The sequence below is a fragment of the Gorilla gorilla genome, chromosome 2 (assembly GCF_029281585.2).
Source record: "Gorilla gorilla gorilla isolate KB3781 chromosome 2, NHGRI_mGorGor1-v2.1_pri, whole genome shotgun sequence".
NCBI classification, from domain to species: Eukaryota; Metazoa; Chordata; class Mammalia; order Primates; family Hominidae; genus Gorilla; species Gorilla gorilla.
The window spans coordinates 149952271-149973446 of NC_086017.1; the positions used below are offsets into that span (position 1 = coordinate 149952271).

General features: G+C 44.3%; 1 protein-coding gene across 12 annotated transcripts in view; it reads right to left on the minus strand.

Moving 5' to 3' along the window:
- Window positions 1-21176, minus strand: part of PIK3CB (phosphatidylinositol-4,5-bisphosphate 3-kinase catalytic subunit beta) — a 186493-nt gene that overhangs the window by 131865 nt on the left and 33452 nt on the right. For 5 of the 12 annotated variants that reach the window (XM_055383440.2, XM_055383436.2, XM_063704251.1 and 2 more), the window contains 2 exons: window positions 15182-15286; window positions 7593-7690 (listed from right to left, as the gene is read on the minus strand). The exons of 3 other annotated variants lie outside the window; for them this stretch is intronic. The gene's annotated coding sequence lies outside the window, so the exon portion shown is untranslated. The remainder of the gene's footprint in view (window positions 1-7592; window positions 7691-15181; window positions 15287-21176) is intronic. 4 more of the 12 variants (XM_031009530.3, XM_055383439.2, XM_055383443.2 and 1 more) reach the window with 1 other exon arrangement.

Here is a 21176-nt window from a genome sequence, read left to right on the forward strand (position 1 = left end):
GGAGATGGAGGTAGGAGGGTGGCTTGAGCCCAGGAGTTTGAAGCCAGCCTGGACAACATAGCGAGACCCCCATCTCTACAGAAATTTTTTTTTTTTTTTGAGATGGAGTCCCACTCTGTCACCCAGGCTGGAGTGCAGTGGTGCAATCTCGGCTCACTGCAAACTCCGACTCCCGGGTTCAAGTGATTCTCTTGCCTCAGCCTCCCGAGCAGCTGGGATTACAGGTGCCCACCACGCCTGGCTAATTTTTTTGTATTTTTTAGTAGAGACTGGGTTTCACCATGTTGGCCAGGCTGGTCTCGAACTCCTGACCTCAGGTGATCTGCCCGCCTCGGCCTCGCAAAGTGCTGGGATTACAGGCGTGCGCCACCGTGCCCGGCCCAAAAAATTTTTTTAATTAGCCAGGTGAGGGGGTGCACACTTAGGGTCCCAGCTACTTGGGAGGCTGAAGTAAAAGAGGATCACTTGACGCCAGGCAGTCGAGGCTACAGAGGGCCACGTTAATGCCACTGTACTCTAGGTGAAAGAGCGAAGACACTGTCTCAAAAAAATTAAAGTTTTAAAAAACAATTCCTATTACCCAACTTTGGTTACAAAACTATCAAGACAATTTCCTTGCACTAAATTGCTAACACAAACCAAATTTATCAATCAATTGACTCAAGCTCTAGCCAACTTTGTTAACTAGATGTTTTAAAATATATTTAAAATTCTTATTTTCCAGAGAAAATGTAGACTATTTAAACAAGTTATATTTCAAAAGCAACTAGTATCATACCAATACATTTGCCTACAACTAAAACTTCAGAATTATTTCATCTCACATTATAAGCTTCCATTTGCTATAAGGCCATGATGCAGTTTGTACTCAGGCCTGGATAAAGCCACAGAGCTGTGAAGACCTTGGGTGTGATAAAAAGGAGAAGACAATGATTAATGCTACCTTTAGCATCTCATAATCCTTCAAAATTGAACTGGAACAAGGCAAATGAAGAAACGATGGAAACACTTTGCTTGTGCCTTTTAAATTTAATCACTAAGGAAGAAGGGTGTGTGTGTGATAAATCTCCTGAGTATAGATCCCTTTTCTTATACCTTAGAAATTGAGACCTACAGAAATATGACAACTATACCAAGGTCACTATGGCAGAGACTAATTTTTTTCTTCCACAGTTACAGGATTGTGGCTGGGCACTTAGCGGATACACATTCCAACTTCCTGTGCAATTAGAAGTGGCCATGTACTAAGTTCTTTCCAGTGGAATGTTCAGTGGAAATGACCTGTGTCACTTCAGGTCAGGGCTTAATTTAAGAAAGTTGGTGTGACACTTACACCTTCTCTTTCCTCTTCCACTGGTCATAGTGGAATAGAGGATGACAGAGTCACAAGATGGAAGAAACCATTTGAAAGAGAACCACCTACCAAAGAGGGCCATCCAACTTAACTGTTCCATGAGTGAGAAATAAATGTCTATTAAGTTTGGACCATTATTCATTTTTGGTCTGTTGACAGCAATTTAGCCTTCACTAATTTAGTCAAACACATAATCTAAGTAGCTGCAAGGCCATGATTAAAACCCACATATCCTCCCTCAGTCAGTCCAATATCACTGTTTTCCTTATCACCCTTCATCCAAACAGAAAACAGAATTATGAAGAGCAGTGGGGGATATCATTAATGAGGCTACCATTATGACACCAGCAAATCATTCACTCCTGCTGAAGCTCAACAACTTTTGTCCTTGTTCATTACTCTGCACAATGCATTTTAAAATCCCCTGGCAGAAATGAACATATCGACAGCTCTCCTCTTCCTCTGTAATCTTCTGATGAGAATTATTTTATTTTCATAAACAAATGTAGAGGTTAAAACATGTTAATTTGAGGCAGATAAAGAGGGTGATTTTTTTTTTTTATTTTTTTTGGGACAGGGTCCCACTTTGCCACCCAGGCTGGAATGCAGTAGTGTAATCACAGTTCACTGCATCGTCAACCTCTGCAGCTCAAATGATCCTCCTATCTCGGCCTCCCAAGTAGCTGGGATTACAGGTGCATGGCACCCAGCTAATTTTTTCATTTTTTGCAGAGACAAGATCTCACTATGTTGCCCAGGCTGGTCTCAAACTCCTGAGTTCAAGTGATCCCCATCCCCTGGCCTTGGTCTCCCAAAGTGCTGGGAATAGAGGCATGAGCCACCATGGCCCATGAGGGTGATATTTTAACAGAGACAATGTAAGACAGGAAATTAGCTAGGCAGGCAAAGAAAGAAAGACTATATGCAAAGACCTGAGAAACCTTAAGCATTTATGGAATTCAACAAGCAGAGTACAGGGGCAGAATGGTACTGGGGAGGCTGGTAGGTCAAATTAAGGTGCTGTTCTTCACGCAAAAGAACAAGAGATCCAATGAAGAATGTCAAACAGATGAATAAAAAACGATCAAATAAACAAATTTTGAAAGTTACAGTGTGAAAATGAACATATAAAGAATATGAATCCAACAAAAAAAATGGGGATAATAACTAGTTTCCCAAAAGCCCAAATAACCCATAAACATATGGGGGAAAATGTTCAACCTCATTGGTCACCAAGAAAATGTAAATTAAAACCACACTGAGATGCCATTTCATAGATCGTTGCTTATGGGAGAATAAACTGATTTAACCTCTTCCAAAGGGAGTTTAGCATCAAAAATTGCATTACTAGGTATAATATTCTAGGAAAATGCTTTTCCGGGCCAGGCACAGTGGCTCACGCCTGTAATCCCAACACTTAGGGAGGCAGGTGGATCACCTGAGGTCAGGAGTTTGAGACCAGCCTGACCAACATGGTGAAACCCCGTCTCTACTAAAACTGCAAAAATTAGCTGGGTGCAGTGGCATGCGCCTGTAATTCCAGCTACTTGGGAAGCTGAGTGGAATCACTTGAACCCGGGAAGCGGAGGTTGCAATGAGCTAAGATCACGCCACTGCACTCCAGCCTGGGCAACAGAGAGAGACTCTGTATCAAAAAACAAAAAAAGGCTCTCCCTCTCCCTCCCCCTCCCCCTCTCCCTCTCGTCTCCATCTCCGTCTCCCACTTTCCACGGTCTCCCTCTGATGCCGAGCGGAGGCTGGACTGTACTACCACCATCTCGGCTCACTGCAACCTCCCTGCCTGATTTTCCTGCCTCAGCCTGCCGAGTGCCTGGGATTGCAGGCGCGCGCCGCCACCCCTGACTGGTTTTTGTATTTTTTGGTGGAGACGGGGTTTCGCCATGTTGGCGGGGCTGGTCTCCAGCTCCTGACCGCGAGTGATCTGCCCGCCTGGGCCTCCCCAGGTGCCGGGATTGCAGACGGAGTCTCGCTCACTCAGTGCTCAATCTTGCCCAGGCTGGAGTGCAGTGGCGTGATCTCAGCTCGCTACAACCTCCACCTCCCAGCCGCCTGCCTTGGCCTCCCAAAGTGCTGAGATCGCAGCCTCTGCCTGGCCGCCACCCCATCTGGGAAGTGAGGAGTGTCTCCCTGGCCACCCATGGTCTGGGATGTGAGAAGCCCCTCTGCCCGGCCGCCCAGTCTGGGAAGTGAGGAGCGCCTCTTCCCGGCCGCCAACCCATCTAGGAAGTGAGGAGCATCTCTTCCTGGCCGCCCATCGTCTGAGATGTGGGGAGCGCCTCTGCCCCGCCGCCCCATCTGGGATGTGAGGAGCGCCTCTGCCCGGCCGCAACCCCGTCTGGGATCTGAGGAGTGTCTCTGCCCAACCACCACCCCGTCTGGGAGGTGAGGAGTGTCTCTGCCCGGCCACCCCGTCTGAGAAGTGAGGAGCCCCTCCACCCGGCAGCCGCCCCGTCTGGGAAGTGAGGAGCCCCTCCGCCCGGCAGCCGCCCCGTCTGGAAAGTGAGGAGCGTCTCTGCCCAGCAGCCGCCCCATCCGGGAGGTGGGGGGAAGCCCCTGCCCGGCCAGCCGCCCCATCCAGGAGGGAGGTGGGGGGAAGCCCCCGCCCCCACCCGGAAGCCGCCCGTCGGGGAGGTGGGGGGCGGTGCCTCCGCCCGGCCGCCGCCCAGTCTGGGATGTGTACCCAACAGCTCATTGAGAACGGGCCATGATGACGATGGCGCTTTTGTCGAATAGAAAAGGGGGAAATGTGGGGAAAAGAAAGAGATCAGACTGTTACTGTGTCTCTGTAGAAAGAAGTAGACATAGGAGACTCCATTTTGTTCTGTACTAAGAAAAATTCTTCTGCCTTGGGATGCTGTTAATCTATAACCTTACCCCCAACCCCATGCTCTCTGAAACATGTGCTGTGTCCACTCAGGGTTAAATGGATTAAGGACGGTGCAAGATGTGCTTTGTTAAACAGATGCTTGAAGGCAGCATGCTCCTTAAGAGTCATCACCACTCCCTAATCTCAAGTACCCAGGGACACAAACGCTGTGGAAGGTGGCAGGGCCCTCTGCCTAGGAAAACCAGAGACCCTTGTTCACATGTTTATCTGCTGACCTTCCCTCCACTATTGTCCTATGACCCTGCCAAATCCCCCGCTCCGAGAAACACCCAAGAATGATCAATAAATACTAAAAAAAAAAAAAAAAAAAAAAAAGAAAATGCTTATCTGAGGATATGACATTCACATGAATGTTTAAGGTGAAAGTTTTCATAGTAACAAAAAACTAGGCATAATCCTAATGTACATTAATAGATCAATAAATAATAGTTTACAATAGGAAAAATGAATAAAATACAGCTACACACATCACCATTAATGAACCTTACCAACAATGTTAAAACAAACAAAAGAATAGATGTAGCATGACCACATTTACTGGAGTATATGAAGCAAGACTCCATCTCAAATAAAATAAAATAAAAGTAAAATAAAATCAGGCTGGTGCTTCCTCATTTTCCCCAGGTCTCTTCACAGTGTTAAAGAAAACAGTCTCTCCTGGGTGCTCAGAAGCAGCAGAAAGAGAGCTCCAAAGGTTGCTTTAAAAATGTCTCCTCACAAAAATTACAGATTTGTAGTCATGAGCTATATATAATAATCTCCATTCACTAATAATCCTTAAAACTTTGAATAAAAAGTTTAGGTCCTTTTTGAAAATAATGTGATTTTCTATTTAATTTTTTTTTTTTTAAGATGGAGTCTTGTTCTTGTCACTCAGGCTGGAGTATAATGACACGATCTTGGCTCGCTGCAATCTCTGCCTCCCAGGTTCAAGCCTCAGCCTCCTGAGTAGCTGGGATTACCGGCACGCACTACCATGCCCAGCTAATTTTTTGGATTTTTAGTAGAGATGGGGTTTCACCATGTTGGCCAGGCTGGTCTTGAACTCCTCACCTCAGGTCATCCACCCACCTCGGCCTCCCAAAGTGCTGGGATTACAGGCATGAGCCACCGTGCCCAGCCTGTATTTAAATTTTAAATATTATAAGTTTTATAAAATTATACTTAAAATGTACTCTACTATGCATAAAACTGGTAATCCTCCACATAAAACTATTTAATAACATGTGACTATTTAACATGGTTTAAAAAACAGTATTGAGACCAACAAGGCAGCCATTTATATTACCCTTTATGTACTACTTCCTCTATCATGTGGCAGTCAAAAGGCTAAGTGAAATGCTTGCAGCAAAGAAAACAGTTTTGAAAGGTCATGCTATGCAGACAGCCAGAATTTCTTTCACAATATCCTTACTGTCTATGGCAGACTGCATGACAATCTGACCACAGTTATTTTGTGTAAAAGTAAAAAGCACACCACATTATCAAAGGACCAGAAACAGTAAGCACTCAACAATATCATCTTTATGAACATTTTTTCTAACTGCGTAAACATCCATACATATTAATGAAAAAGAACCCCGAGGCAAAGACAATGAATTGGAGAAAGAGGAACTTGGAAAAACTGGAAGGCAAGTTTAAACTATACCACTCTGTTTACTCATAGTGTTCACATAACATAAGAAGCTCCTATAGCCGGGCGTGGTGGCAGGTGCCTGTAATCCCAGCTACTCAGGAGGCTGAGGCAGGAGAATTGCTTGAACCTAGGAGGCAGATGCTCCAGTGAGCCGAGATCGCACCACCGCACTCCAGCCTGGGCGACAGAGCAAGACTCCGCTCAAAAAAAAAAAAAAAAACAGAAGCTCCTAAAGGAAAACTTTTCAAATTAAGACACATCATTTACCAAGAAAAAAGCCTAATTATAACAATATTGAAGACATTAAGATCATCTTTCAAAATTTCCATTATCTTAATGACAATTGCAAACAAGGTGCAAAGCTTCAAAAACCTCTCTGTGGCAGCTGTAATCCCATCACATTTTTTCCCTTTCATAGCTTTTACTGGTTTATCATTCATCTGAATAGGGAATATATTTTTCCAACAGTTAAGGTAGTACACAATCAATCAGTAAACACGAAAGTGAAAATTTCTCCAGCTCCTTGTAAAATTTCCAAATAGGAGGTTAACAAATGTATTCTTTTTTTTTTTTAAAGAAAGAAAAAAAAAAAAAAGAAAAAAAATCTAGTTTGTTTAATCACTGTCCTATCCTAAAAGATCATATTCATGACTACACACAGCCAAGTAACATGGACACGGTCCCTGAAGCTTATGGCAAAGCATACTTAAGATTTTTTAAGGCCCCAGAATTTTAATTCCTGTGAAAATCTCTCATTAAAATTTAACTAGAAGACTTTTTTTTTTTTTTTTTTTTTTTTTGAGACATGATCTTGCTCTGTCACCCAGGCTGGAGTATAGTGGTATGACCTCGGCTCAGTACAACTTCTGCCTCCCAGGTTCAAACGATTCTCCTGCCTCAGCCTCCCAAGTAGCTGGCTCTACAGGCATGCACCACCACACCTGGCTAATTTTTGTATTTTTGGTGGAGATGGGGTTTTGCCATGTTGGCCAGGCCGGTCTCTAACTCCTGACCTCAGGTGGTCTGCCCGCCTTGGCCTCCCAAAGTACTGGGATTGCAGGCATGAGCCACCACGCCTGGATGAAGACACCTTTCTTTACCAGTTCTGACCTTGTAGCAGAGCATAAGGATTTGTGCTACTTCTAAAACTACCAGAAAACAGTGTATGATAAACATTCTTTTAAGGAAATAAACTTAAAACATTCCATTATTCAAAAACCACAACTATACTACTGGCTGGGCACAGTGGCTCACACCTGTAATCCCAGCACTTTGGAAGACCGAGGCGGGCAGATCACCTGAGGTCAGGAGTTAGAGACCGGCCTGGCCAACATGGCAAAACCCCATCTCCACCAAAAATACAAAAATTAGCCAGGCCTGGTGGCATGCGCCTGTAATCCCAGCTACTTGGGAAGCTGAGGCAGGAGAATCGCTTAAACCTGGGAGACTGAGGTTGCAGTGAGCCGAGATCATGCCACTGCACTCAAGCCTGGGTGACACAGCAAGACTTTATGTCTCAAAAAAAAAAAAAAAAAAGGCCAGGGGCGGTGGCTCACCCCTGTAATCCCAGCACTTTGGGAGGCCAAGGCGGGCGGATCACCTGAGGTCAGGAGTTTGAGACCAGCCTGGCCAACATGGTGAAACCCCGTATCTACTTAAAATACAAAAAATTAGCTGGGCATAGTGGTACGCACCTGTAATCCCAGCTACTAGGGAGGCTGAGGCAGGAGAATCGCTTGAACCCGGGAGGCGGAGGTTGCAGTGAGCCCAGATCGTGCCATTGCACTCCAGACTGGGGAAAAAGAGAGAGACTTCGTCTCAAAAAAAACAAAAAACAACACCACAGAGTTTTTTTTTATAAAACCAAACCCAGGCAAGGCTGTGGAGAAACTGGAAATCTTGTGTATTGCTGGTGGAAATATAAAATGGTATAGCCAGTATGGAAGACAGCAGGATTGTTCCTCAAAAAATTAAAGCATATGGCAGGGCGTGATGGCTCACGCCTGTAATCCCAGCATGATATTGTTGAGTGCCTACTGTTTCTGGTCCTTTGGAGGCCAAGGCAGGCAGACAGCTTGAGCCAGGTGTTCAAGACTAGCCCAGGCAACGTGGCGAAACACTGTCTCTAATAAAAATACAAAAAATTAGCCAGGTGTGGTGGTAGGCACCTGTAGTCCCAGCTACTCAGGAGGCTGAGGTGTGAGGATCACTTGAGCACAGGAGGTGGAGGTTGCAGTGAGCCATGACTACACCACTATACTCTAGCCTGGTTGACAGAGTGAGACCCTATCTCAAAAAAAATAAAAAGAAAAATTAAAGCATATGATCCACTATGATCTAATAATCCCACTTCTGGTGATGTATGCAAAAGAAATAAAAGCAGGGATTTACTCAGATTTGTACACCAGTGCTCACAGCAGCACTGGTCACAATAGCCAAAAGGTAGAAACAGCACCAGTGTCACCATCAACAGATACATAGACAAAAAAAATGTGGAAATGTGGTGTGTACATACAATGGAATATTATTCAGCCTTTTTTTTGGAGACGGAGTCTCTCTCTGTTGCCAGGCTGGAGTTTAGTGGTGTGATCTCGGCACAAGCTCCACCTCCTGGACTCAGGGGTGATTATCCTGACTCAGCCTCCTGAGTAGGTGGGACTGCAGGTGCGGGCCACCACACCCAGCTAATTTTCGTATTTTTAGTAGAGACGGGGTTTCATCATGTTGGCTAGGCTGGTCTCAAACTCCTGACCTCGTGATCCGCCCGTCCTGGCCTCCCAAAGTGCTAGGATTACAGGCGTGAGCCACCGGGCCCAGCCTATTCAGCCTTTAAAAGGAATGAAATTCTACTATATGCTACAACATGAATGAACCTTAAAAATATAATGCCAAGTGTAATAAGTCAGAAACAAAAAGACAAATATTGTATGATTCCAAATTATACAAGGCATCTGAAGCAGAGTAGTCAAATTCACAGAGACAGAAAATAGAACAGTGGTTTCTCAGGGACTAAAGAAGAGGGGGCAATGAGAAGTTATTATTTAATAGGTATGGAGTTTCGGTTAGGGATGATGAAAAAGTTCTGGAGATGGACAGCGATGATGTACTTTTGTGAATGTACTTAACGCCACTGAATTATACACTTAAAAGTGGTTAAATTTTCCCCAGATGCAGTGGCTCACACCTATAATCCTAGCATTTTGTGAGGCCAAGGTGGGCAGATCACTTCAGCTCAGGAGTTCGAGGCCAGCCTGAGAAACAGGGCAAAACCCTGTCCTCATTTAAAAAAAAAAAAAAGCAAAATGATAAATTTTATATTGTGTGTATTTCACCAATTTTTTTTTTAAACCCTGAGACCTGGCACGGTGGCTCATGCCTGGAAGCCCAGCATTTTGGGAGGCCGAAGCGGGCAGATCATGAGGTCAGGAGATTGAGATCATCCTGGCTAACACAGTGAAACCCCATCTCTACTAAAAATACAAAAAAAAAAAAAAAAATTAACTGGGCGTGGTGGCGGGCGCCTGTAGTCCCAGCTACTCGGGAGGCTGAGGCAGGAGAATGGCGTGAGCCCAGGAGGCAGAGCTTGCAGTGAGCCAAGATCGTGCCACTGTACTCCAGCCTAGGTGACGGAGCGAGACTCCATCTCAAAAAAAAAAAAAAAGAAAAAACCCTGAGTCCCAGCTACTCAGGAGGCTGAGGCAGGAGTATCACTTGAACCTGGAAGGCGGAGGTTGCAGCAAGCCGAGATCACACCACTGCACTCCAGCCTGGGCAACAGAGTGAGACTCCACCTCAAAAACAAAACAAAAAACCTGAAGCCAAATAAACTTGTCCATTATGAACTTACAGGCCCTCTGTGCCTCCAACTCACCTTTTTCAACGCTTCCTACCTCCCTGTGGTGTTCAAAAATCTGTTTTATTGTACACCCTCTTCTCTCATCTTCACTTTCAGATACTTCAAACATCTGACCTCATGGTTGGTTTTTTTTGAGATGTCTTGCTGTGTCACCCAGGCTGGAGTGCAGCGGTGCAATCTCGGCTCACTGCAACCTCCACTTCTCAGGCTCAAGCAATCCTCTAGCCTCAGTCTCTCGAGTAGCTGGGACTACAGGCATGCGCCGCCACGCCCGACTGATTTTTACATTTTTTGTAGAGATGGGGTTTTACCATGTTGCCCAGACTGGTCTCTAACTCAAGGGATCTGCCCGTCTCAGCCTCCCCAACTGTTGGGATTACAGGCGTGAGCCACTGCACCTGGCGGCCTCACAATTCTTCAGCCTGAAGTTACACCTCTCAGCCACAGCTTGACCTTTCACTTCCCACCACAGCCTCACTCCTGGATCTGCAGCTCCACCATCACACAGAAGAAAAGGCCTGACTCTGGTCTACAACTTGACTCAAGCCTCTACCACATTCACAATGATGATGTCAGCTCCTACTACCTCCACCCTCACTTACTTCAATGCAGCCACTCTGGCCCTCTTGCAGCTCATAGAACACATCAAGCACATCCAGCTTCAAACACTTTGTATTTAAGTTCCTTCAGTCTAAAATGCCCTCCCCACCCTATCCAAAATACCCAGAGGGCCTGCTCCCTCACTTCATTTAGAGCTGCCAACTCAAATGTCACCTAATCAGAGAGGTCTTCCCTAACTTTACCTTAGTAAACATACCCCTCCTTCATCAATGTCTACTTTTCCCTAATATATTTCCATACCTTAATGACAATGGCAAACAAGGTATAAATCTTCAAAATAACACTTATCACCACCCAACATATTATATAATAGGCCCTCCATATCTGTGTGTTCTGTATCGGTGGGTTCCACATCCGTGAATACAACCAACTATGAATTGAAAATATTGGATGCGGGGCCAGGCCTGGTGGTGCGTGCCTGTAATTCCAGCTACTCTGAAGGCTGAGGCAGGAGAATCGCTTGAACCAGGGAAGTGGAAGTTGCAGTGAGCTGAGATCGCGCCATTGCACTCCAGCCTGGGCAACAAAGTGACACTCCATTTCAAAAAATTAAAGAAAAAAAAGAAATATTGGATTGGGTAATGGTTCTGTTGTGCCTGTACTAAACATGTACAGACTTTTTTCTATTGTCATTATTCCCTAAATAATACAATAACACCTATTCACAAGGCATTTACATTGTATTAGGTATTATAATTTTTTTTCATTTTCCAGGTTACCATTGAGATAATTTTTGTTTTTTGAGACACAGTCTCGCTCTGTTGCCCGGCTGAAGTGCAGTGGTAGGATCTGGGCTCACTGCAGCCTCGACCTCCTGGGCTCAAGCAATCCTTCCACTTCAGCCTCCCAAGGAGGTGGAACTGCAGGCATTCGCCACCATGCCTGGCTAATTACAAGTGTGGGCCACTGTACTCAGCTTGCATACAGTTTAAATATTAAAAAGAGTAATTAAGTTTTCACTCAGAAGAGGTGAGAAGTTTGATTGAGATCAAAGACATAGGTAAAGGGTTTAGCTCTTAGAAGAGTAGCAATCTTTCTGCTTAGAAACTAGAGGACTGGAAGAGAGGATATATCAAGGAATTTTTAGGCAAAGAGGAAGAAGCTGTAGGATTTCTTTTCTCCTTCTCTTTCTCTCCCCCTCCCCTCCAACAGGGTCATACTCTGTTGCCCAGACTGGAGTGCAGTGGTCCAATTACAGCTCACTGCAACCTTGAATTCCTGGGCTCATGAAATCTTCCTGCCTCAGCTTCCCGAGTAGCCAGTATTACAGGTGTGTGCCACCACACCCAGCTAAGTGTAGGATTTCTTATCTTACTTTTTTTTAATAATGTAGGGATTGAGGTTATCTATTCGGCATATAGTTAATTAGTGGTGAGGCTGGGATCCTGGGAGAAGAAAGCATTTAGGAAAAACGTAGGGCAGCTACCAAATTCACCAAATATTTACTGACCACCTGCATTGTGCCAGGCACTCTTGTAGACAAGATTAGCGTTCTCGTGGAGCTAATCACTGGAGTGAACAAGAACAATACCAAATTGTAAGGTGATATGAAAAGAATTAAAATATGGCAGTTGATAGTGACTGGTTATCTTCTTCTGAGGAGGTGACATTAAGATCTGAAAGACAAGAATTTAACCAAACTAAAAGAAAATCAAGCTATGTAAGTTTAAACCTCGCTGGGCATGGTGGCTCACGCCTGTAATCCTAGCACTTTGGGAGGCCGAGGGGGGCGGATCCCGCGAGGTGAGGAGTTTGAGACCAGCCCCGTCAACATGGTGAAACCCCGTCTCTAATAAAATACAAAAATCAGTCGAGCATGACGGCACATGCCTATAATCGCAGCTACTCGGGAAGCTGAGGCAGGAGAATCGCTTGAATCTGGGAGGCAGAGGTTGCAATGAGCCAAGATCACACCATTGCACTCCAGCCTGGGCGTTGCAGCGAGACTCTGGCTCAAAAAAAAAAAAAAAAAAAAAAAAAAGTTTAAACCTCAAGGTGGAAATGAGCTGATTGTGTTTGAGGAATGGAAAGAATTCCAGTGTTTCTACAATAAGGTGGATGAGGACCATAGTGTCATAAGATGAGATTAAAGAAGTTGACCAGGCACTGTGGCTCTCATCTGTAATCCCAGCACTTTGGGAGGCCAAGGCAGGAGGATCGCTTGAGGCTAGGAGTTTGAAAACAGCCTGAGCAACATAGTGAGGCACCATCTCTTAAAAAAATTTCAGATTGAAGAAGTAGGCAGAGCCAGGCCACGTAGTGTTCTGTGGCTGTGGTAAGGAGTTTAGACTCAAAGTCTTGTGAGTTCTTTTTGTTTGTTTTTTGTTTTGTTTTGTTTTGAGATGGAGTTTCGCTCTTGTTGCCCAGGCTGGAATGCAATGCCGCGATCTCAGCTTACTGCAACCTCCACCCTCCAGGTTCAAGAGATTCTTCTGCCTCAGCCTCTCAAGTAGCTGGGATTACAGGTGCCCGCCACCATGCCTAGCTAATTTTTTGTATTATTAGTAGAGATCAAGTTTCATCATGTTGGCCAGCTGGTCTCCAACTCCAGACCTCAGGTGATCCACCTGCCTTGGCCTCCCAAAGTGCTGGGGTTACAGGCGTGAGCCACAGCACCCAGCATCTTGTGAGTTTTTAAGCATAAAAGTGGTATGACATGATATATGCCTTAGAGTCCTCTGTTTTATTGAAGATGAATTACAGGTGCAGAGTGGAAGCACAAAAGTCAATTAAGAGGCTGTTGCAACTAACCAGACCAGAGACGATGGTGGAGAAATTTAATATGATTGCTGAGCAATAGTAAAGGCCTAGTTTGAGATAAGCTAGCATGACATGGCAGGCAGTATGAATTTACTAGCATAACCTTTTAGGTGAACATGAGAAATTTGACACTGGTAATTGAAATAACTGTCTATGAGATGCAGGATTGATAAAGGGGATGCATCAAGGCACTGGAGGCCATTATATACTGAATACATATTTACCGAGCATCTACTAATATACCAAGAACTCTGCTAGCTGCTAGGGTTACAACAGTGAACAAAAACAGAGGTCCATTTCTCATGGAGGTGATATGCTAATGAGGACAGAGAAGATAAACAATAAATATATAGTCATCTGTGGTATCTGGGGGGAATTGTTTCCAGAACCCTTGCAGACACCAAAATCCAGAAATGCTCAAGTTCCTGATATTAAATTGTATGGTCTTTGCATACAACCTATGCATATCTTCTTGTATACTTTAAATCACCTCTTGCTGGGTGAGCATGGTGGCTCACACCTGTAATCCCATCAAGAGGCTGAGGCAGGAGGATCACTTGAGCCCAGAAGTGATCGCATCACTGGACTCCAGCCTGAGTGACAGACTGAGACCCCATCTTCTTAAAAAAAAATTATCTCAGCCGGGCGCGGTGGCTCACGCCTGTAATCCCAGCACTTTGGGAGGCCGAGGCAGGCAGATCACCTGAGGTCAGGAGTTCGAGACCAGCCTGGCTAACATGGTAAAACCCCGTCTCTACTAAAAACACAAAAATTAGCCAAGCATAGTGGTGGGTGCCTGTAATCCCAGCTACTTGGGAGACTGAGGCAGAAGAATCACTTGAAACCGGGAGGCGGAGGTTGCAGTGAGCCGAGATCACACCACAGCACTCCAGCCTGGGTGACAGAGCATGAGACTCTGTCTTTAAAAAAAAAAAAAAAGGCCCAGCATGGTGACCCATGCCTATAATCCCACCCAGCACTTTGGGAGGTTGAGGCAGGCAGATCACCCGAGGTCAGCAGTTCGAGACCAGCCTGGTCAACATGGTGAAACCCCATCTCTATTAAAAATACAAAAATTAGCTGGGCGAGGTGGCACACACTTGTAGTCCCAGCTACTTGAGAGGCTGAGGCAGGGGAATCGCTTGAAAATGGGAGGCAGAGGTTGCAGTTAGCCAAGATGGCGCCACTGTACTCCAGCCTGTGACAGAGCAAGACTCCGTTTCAAAAAAAACAAAAATAAAAATAATTGGGCATTAATTGATCTATAGGAGATTTGAACCAGGATATATGGTTACCCTAACTATAACTCCAGTGCTTAAGAAAGTGATGGCTGCAGCTATATTACATATGGGTTTAATAAATGAAATAGCTGAAATATTTAGATTTTATCACCTCCTCTTTACTCTTCACTCCATTGCAAACTGATTTTCAGCCATAAACAGCCTCCTAAAATGGCCCCTGCTGGGATCATCAATGAATTCCTAACTGTCAAATCCAAAAAAGTTTCTTCAGTTTTCAACTAACCTGTCTAAAGAGCTTTCAACACTACCGACACTCCTCTCTGCTTCATGAAGTTCTGTTCTTAACTCTGTAGGAAACATAATCCTCAATAACAGACTATCTTCAAACGAGACCTAGCATCCCCCCTACTCCCACTCCCTACCTCATAGGTTAACTAAAAGATTCATAATCTGCTGGGAGCAGTGGCTCATGCCTGTAATCCCAGCACTTTGGGAGGCCGAGACGGGCAGATCACTTGAGGTCAGGAGTTCAACACCAGCCTGGCCAACATGGTGAAACCCCGTCTCTACTAAAAATACAAAAATGTTAGCCGGGCATTGTGGCATGTGCCTGCAATCCCAGCTACTCAGGAGGCTGAGGCAGGAGAATTGCTTGAACCCAGGAGGCAGAGGTTGCAGTGAGCCGAGATTGCACCACTGCACTCCAGCCTGGGCAACACAGCAAGACTCCACCTCAAAAAAAAAAAAAAAGATTTATACTCTAACCAATATATAAGTAATTAAAAATACAAAATTGGATACTTACCTAAGAATGGTCGCCCCCATTTCAGTCTTTTGGGAAAACAGATGGCATTACTTATTTTTTAAAAGTGACGTTTTCATGGAAGACTTTTTCCAGTTAAAACATACACTACAAAAAAGGTTGAAGACAAAAGTATTAATCTAAATGAGCTAAATTAAGTCACGTAAATTTTATTACTTATATATGTAATCACTTCTTAATGCTACACATTTTAAAATATGTAGGTTGAAGATCTAATGAGGCTGAAGATCTTTGCTCTCAGATTTTGGCCATTTTCTTATTGGATTGGCTTTTTCTAATTAATTAGTGGGCTTTATATATTCAGGACCAGGACAGACAACATAATTTGCAGAGCACAGTGCAAAATAAAAAGTGAGGTCTTTTCACCAAGATGGCACCAAAGAGAAAAACGAAGCCCCTGCCTCTCCCAAAGCTGAAGCCAAACAAAGGCTTTAAAAGCCAAAAACACACTGCTGAAAGATATCTGCATGCTACCCACCTTCAGGCTGCCCCAAGACACTGCAGCCAAAATATACTAGGAAGAGCACTCCCAAGAAAAACAGGCTTAATCCTGACCAATGAGAAGACGGAAGACCACACCACACTTGCATTAGTTGTGTATGTCAAAGCCAACAAGCGCCAGATCAAACAAGCTGTGAAGAAGCTCTAGGACACTGACATGGCCAAGGTCAACACCCAGATTGAGTCTGACAGAGAGAAGGCATATATTCAACAGATTCCTGATTATGATGCTTTGAATGTTGCCAACAAAACTGGAATAACCAAAACTGAGTTCAGCTGGCAAATTCCAAATATAAATTTTTCACCATAAAAACATTTTAAAATAAGTAAATAAAAATGTTGGGCTACTTTTTCAAAAATTAAGAATTTCAAGACGGTGACAGCTTACCAGTAAACTAAGCACGGGGACCATCTAAATGAGGGGTCCTGCGTGACTGCACAGATTGCACACCCATGAAGCCAGCCCTGGTCAGGACCCTAATTCCCTATTACATATATTACAATTATTTTTCCCAAAACATGTGGCATGTTTTCACTTTCTTTAAGGTGTCTTTTGATGAAGATGAATTTTTTAAATGAGAGGAACATTATAAAACAAATTTCAGAACAATTTCAAAGTACATAAAGCTGATTGTTTTTCCAAAAGTAAGAAAATTGGTGAACTCAAAAATAACAAACTTGTTTATTCAGGACGTTGATAGTGGGGGAGGCTATGCATGTGTGGGTACGGTTATGACTGTGTAGGGTAATGGGTGTATGTGAAAACTCTCTGTACTCCTGCTCAATTTTGCTGTGAACCTAAAACTACTCCTAAAAATAAAATCCAGGGCCAGGAGTGGAGACATGTGCCTGTGATCCAGTTATTCAGAGGCCAAGGTGGAAAGATCACTTGAATCCAGGAGGCTCAGGCTGCAGTGAACCAAGATCGCACCACTGCACTCCAGCCTGGGCAACAGAAATAGACCCTGTCTCAAAAAAAAGAAAAAGGAAAAAAATCCTATATACTCTATGGAAAGATTTTCTGTGTAAATCTCTATTCTTAAGTGAAAAACACACTGTGCAAGGGGGAAGGTGGGAAGACCAATTTGCAAAATAACAGTTATAATATGCTACCTTTGAGATTGGTGGATTTTAGGGTAAAGATAGAAAGAAACAAGAATCTGCAGTTATTTATTTATCTTTTTTTTCTTTTTGTTTTTGAGACAGTCTTACTCTGTTGCCCAGGCTGGAGTGTGGTGGCACAATAGCAGCTCACTGCACCCTAGAACTCCCCGGCCTCAGGTGATCCTCCACCTTAGCCTCCCAGGTAGCTGGGACTAGAGACGTGCACCACCACGCCCGGCTAATTTTTGTATTTTTTGTAGAGACGGGTTTCCTCACGTTGCCCAGGCTGGTCTTGAACTCCTGGGATCAAGTGATCCGCCTGCCTCGGCCTCCCAAATTTCTGAGATTACATGCCCAAGCCACTGTACCTGGCCAGAATCTGTGCAATGGCACGATCTCGGCTCCTGCAACCTCCGCCTCCCGGGTTCAAGCAATTCTCCTGTCTCAGCCTCCCGAGTAGCTGGGATTACAGGCATGCGCCACCAGGCCCAGCTAATTTTTGTATTTTTAGTAGAGATGGGGTTTCACCATGTTGGTCAGGCTGGTCTTGAACTCCTGACCTCGTGATCCACCCACGTCGGCCTCCCAAAGTGCTGGGATTACAGGCGTGAGCCACTGTGCCTGGCCAGGAACCTGTATTTTTATTGTCTTTATTTATATAAAGAAACTCTAGAAGGTTACATGAGAAACTGAACAGTAGTTTCCTGGGTGGGGTGGAGTGTTGGAGGAATGGTGTGAATAGAAACAAGGTAGCTGAGGGATATAGGTGGGAAAGACTTTCCACTTGTTTTTGTATTTGAAAGTATTTCTAATTCCAGGATAATCCATTACTACAATACATAGATTAGTAAATGAATGAACCAAAATAGGGCCTAAATACTATCAACACAAACACACAATAACAGGACCTATTCTTTTACCATCTCTGGAACTAAGACCTTAGCACTGCCCACCTCACTGAAGTCATCAACCCAAGATCTCTAACACTAGTCCCCTTGGAAAATGATATTTTCTCCATAATTCCATGTTGCTTCTCTCGGGGTCCGGGTCAACTTTTTCTCCCCTAGCTATACAAAGTCTCATGTCTCTTCTGAACAAAAGCCTCACCAAGCCAGGCACAGAGATGTAAGCCTGTAATCCAGTTACTTGGGAGGCCAGAGGATCACTTGAGCCCATAAGTTCAAGACTAGCCTGGGCAACATGGCGAAACCCAATCTCTACTAAAAATACAAAAATTAGCCGGGCGTGGTGGTATATGCCTATAATCCCAGCTACTCGGGAGGCTGAGGCTATGCTGTTCCAACACCCTCCAAATCTGTCTCTCTGCTTCAAATCTTACCTCTTTTTTTTTTGAGACAGAGTCTCACTCTGAGCCCAGGCTGGAGTGCAGTGGCATGATCTTGACTCACTACAACCTCCACCTCCCAGGTTCAAGCAATTCTCCTGCCTCAGCCTCCCAAGAGGCTGGGATTACAGGTGCCTGCTACCACATCTGGCTAATTTTTTTTGTATATTTAGTAGAGATGGGGTTTCACCATATTGGCCAGGCTGGTCTTGAACTCCTGACCTTGTGATCTGCTCGCCTCAGCTTCCCAAAGTCAAATCTTACCTCTGTACAATTAATCCGCACCAGATCAACCAGAATGTACCTTGTACAGCATAAATCATATCACTGGAGTGATCTGCTTAAAACCTTCCAAAGGCTTCCTGCTGTTAACCCTACCTGCGTTACAACTATGAACTACTAAGACCCTACATGATATTAAAAATGACCTACCCTATATGATCTGGTATCTGTCTACAACTAACCTCATCTTTTTTCTTTTTTTGTTTTTTTGTTTGTCTGTTTTTGAGACAGGGTCTTGCTCTGTCACCCAGCCTGTTGTGCAGCGGCATGATCACGGTTCACTGCAGCCTCAACCTCCTAAGCTCTAGGTATCCTCCCACCTCAGCCTCCCTAGTAGCTGAGACTACAGGTGTGTGCCACCACGCCTGCCTAATTTTTGTTATTTTTTGCAGAGACAGGGTTTTGCCATGTTGCCCAGGCTGGTCTCGAACTCCTGTGCTCAAGCGATCCACCCACTTCAGCCTCTAAAAGTGCTGGGATTACAGGCATAAGCCACCATGCCAGGCTCTGACCTCATCTGCTTTCCTCTTCATTCAACTACTCTCTAGCCTTACTGGTATATTTTCTCTTCCTCACACTTTGTTCCTATTTAGGGCTCTTGTACATGCTGTTCTTTCAGCTTGTAATGTGCTGCCTCCAGGTCTTCTGCCACTTCATAACATTTATGTTTTAACTCAAAGTTACCTCTTCTAAGAGGCATTCTACACAGTCTCGCAGTTAAGATAGCAATCTAGGTCATTATCTACCACATTACTTTATCATCTTTATAACATTTATTAATACTCACAATTCTCATTTATTAATATAAATGTTTCTTCTACTGGAGAATAGAAAAGTCTTGAGGATAACTTTTAACCCATGACACTTTTTTTTTTTTTAAACAGAGTCTTTGTCACCCAAAGATTGCAGTGGTGCAATCACAGCTCACTGCAGCCTTGACCTCCTGGGCTAGGGATCCTCCCACTTCAGCCTCTTGAGTAGCTGGGACTACAGGCGTGTGCCACCACACCCGGCTTTTTTTTTTTTTTTTGTAGGGATGGGGTCTACTATGTGGTCCAGGCTGGTCTCAAACTCCAGGGCTCAAGCAATCCTCCCACCTCAGGCTCTGAAAGTACTGGCATTACAGGCTTGAGCCACTGCACCCAGCTACAACTCTATTATTATTATTATTTTTGAGACGGAGTCTCACTCTGTCACCCATGCTGGAGTGCAGTGGTGTGATCTTGGCTCACTGCAACCTCTATCTTCCAGGTTCAAGTGATTCTACTGCCTCAGTCTCCTGAGTACCTGGGATTACAGGTGTGCGCCACCACGCCCAGCTAATTTTTATAATTTTAGTAGAGATGGGTTTTCGCCATGTTGGCCAGGCTGGTCTCGGACCTCCTGACCTCAGGTAATCTACCCACCTAGGCATCCCAAAGTGCTGGGATTATAGGCGTGAGCCACCGTGCCCGGCCTATTTTTTAACTTTTCTATTAATTCTGAATTATTTCAAAATCACATACATATAAATTTCACACTAAAAAAGAATAGATTCAGGAAACATTTTTAAAAATACCCCATGTCCTCTTTCTTCTTACTCAATTCATTATGTAGGATGTAGCCTACTTATTACAGTAAGTTCGATAAAAGTTTACCTATTCTCAAACAGGTAATTTAGGGGTAAGACTTCTAACAAAATTCTCTAGGCACAGTAAAAATGAGATGACAAGTCAAAAAAGCAAGTAGAACATAGGTACCCATTATAATGAAATGAGGTGATATAGCAAGAGTATTATTTTTTAAATAACAATAATCTACACAGGAATGAGCAGTTGTACCATGGCAATTTGTATCAAATATCAGAGCCTCCCAATTTTATGTTCATTGTGTGCTTCTGGATCATGCCACCGCCATTATCAATGCATTAAATGGATAAAATTACCTATATTCAAAGTTGTAAGAATGACAGAATAGGTATGTTTATAGTTGAAAACAGTCACAGGGCAGGTGCAGTGGCTCATGCCTGTAATCCTAAAGCTTTGAAACACTAAGGAAGGAGGACTGCTTGAGCTCAGGAGTTGGAGGACAGCCTGGACAATGTAGCAGATCTCGTCTCTAAAAAAAATAAAAATAAAAAATTAGCCAGGCGCGGTGGCTCACACCTGAAATCCCAGCACTTTGGGAGGCCGAGGCAGGTGGATCAGGAGGTCAAGAGATCATCCTGGCCAACATGGTGAAATCCTGTCTCTACTAAAAATACAAAAATTAGCTGGGCATGGTGGCGCGTGCTTGTAGTCCTAGCTACCAGGGAGGCTGAGGCAGGAGAATTGCTTGAACCCAGGAGGCAGAGGTTGCAGTGAGCAGAGATTGGGCCACTGCACTCCAGCCTGGTGACAGAGCAAGACTCTGTCTCAAAAAAAAAAAAAAAAAAAGATAAAGAAAAAAATTAGCTGGGTGTGTTGGTGCACACATGTAATCCTAGCCACTTGGGAGGCTGAGGCAGATGGGTCACCTGAGCATAGTTCAAGTCTGCAGTGAACTATGATGGTGCCACTGAACTCCAGCCTGGGCGAAGCAGCAAGATCCTGTTTCTAAAAACAAAAACAAAAAAGAAGAAAAAGAAAGAAGGAAAGAAAAGGGGAGCCAGGCACAATGGCTCACACCTATAATCTCAGAACTTTGGGAGGTCGAGGCAGGTGGATCACTCGAGGTCAGGAGTTCAAGACCAGCCTGGCCAACACAGTGAAACCCCGTCTCTACTAA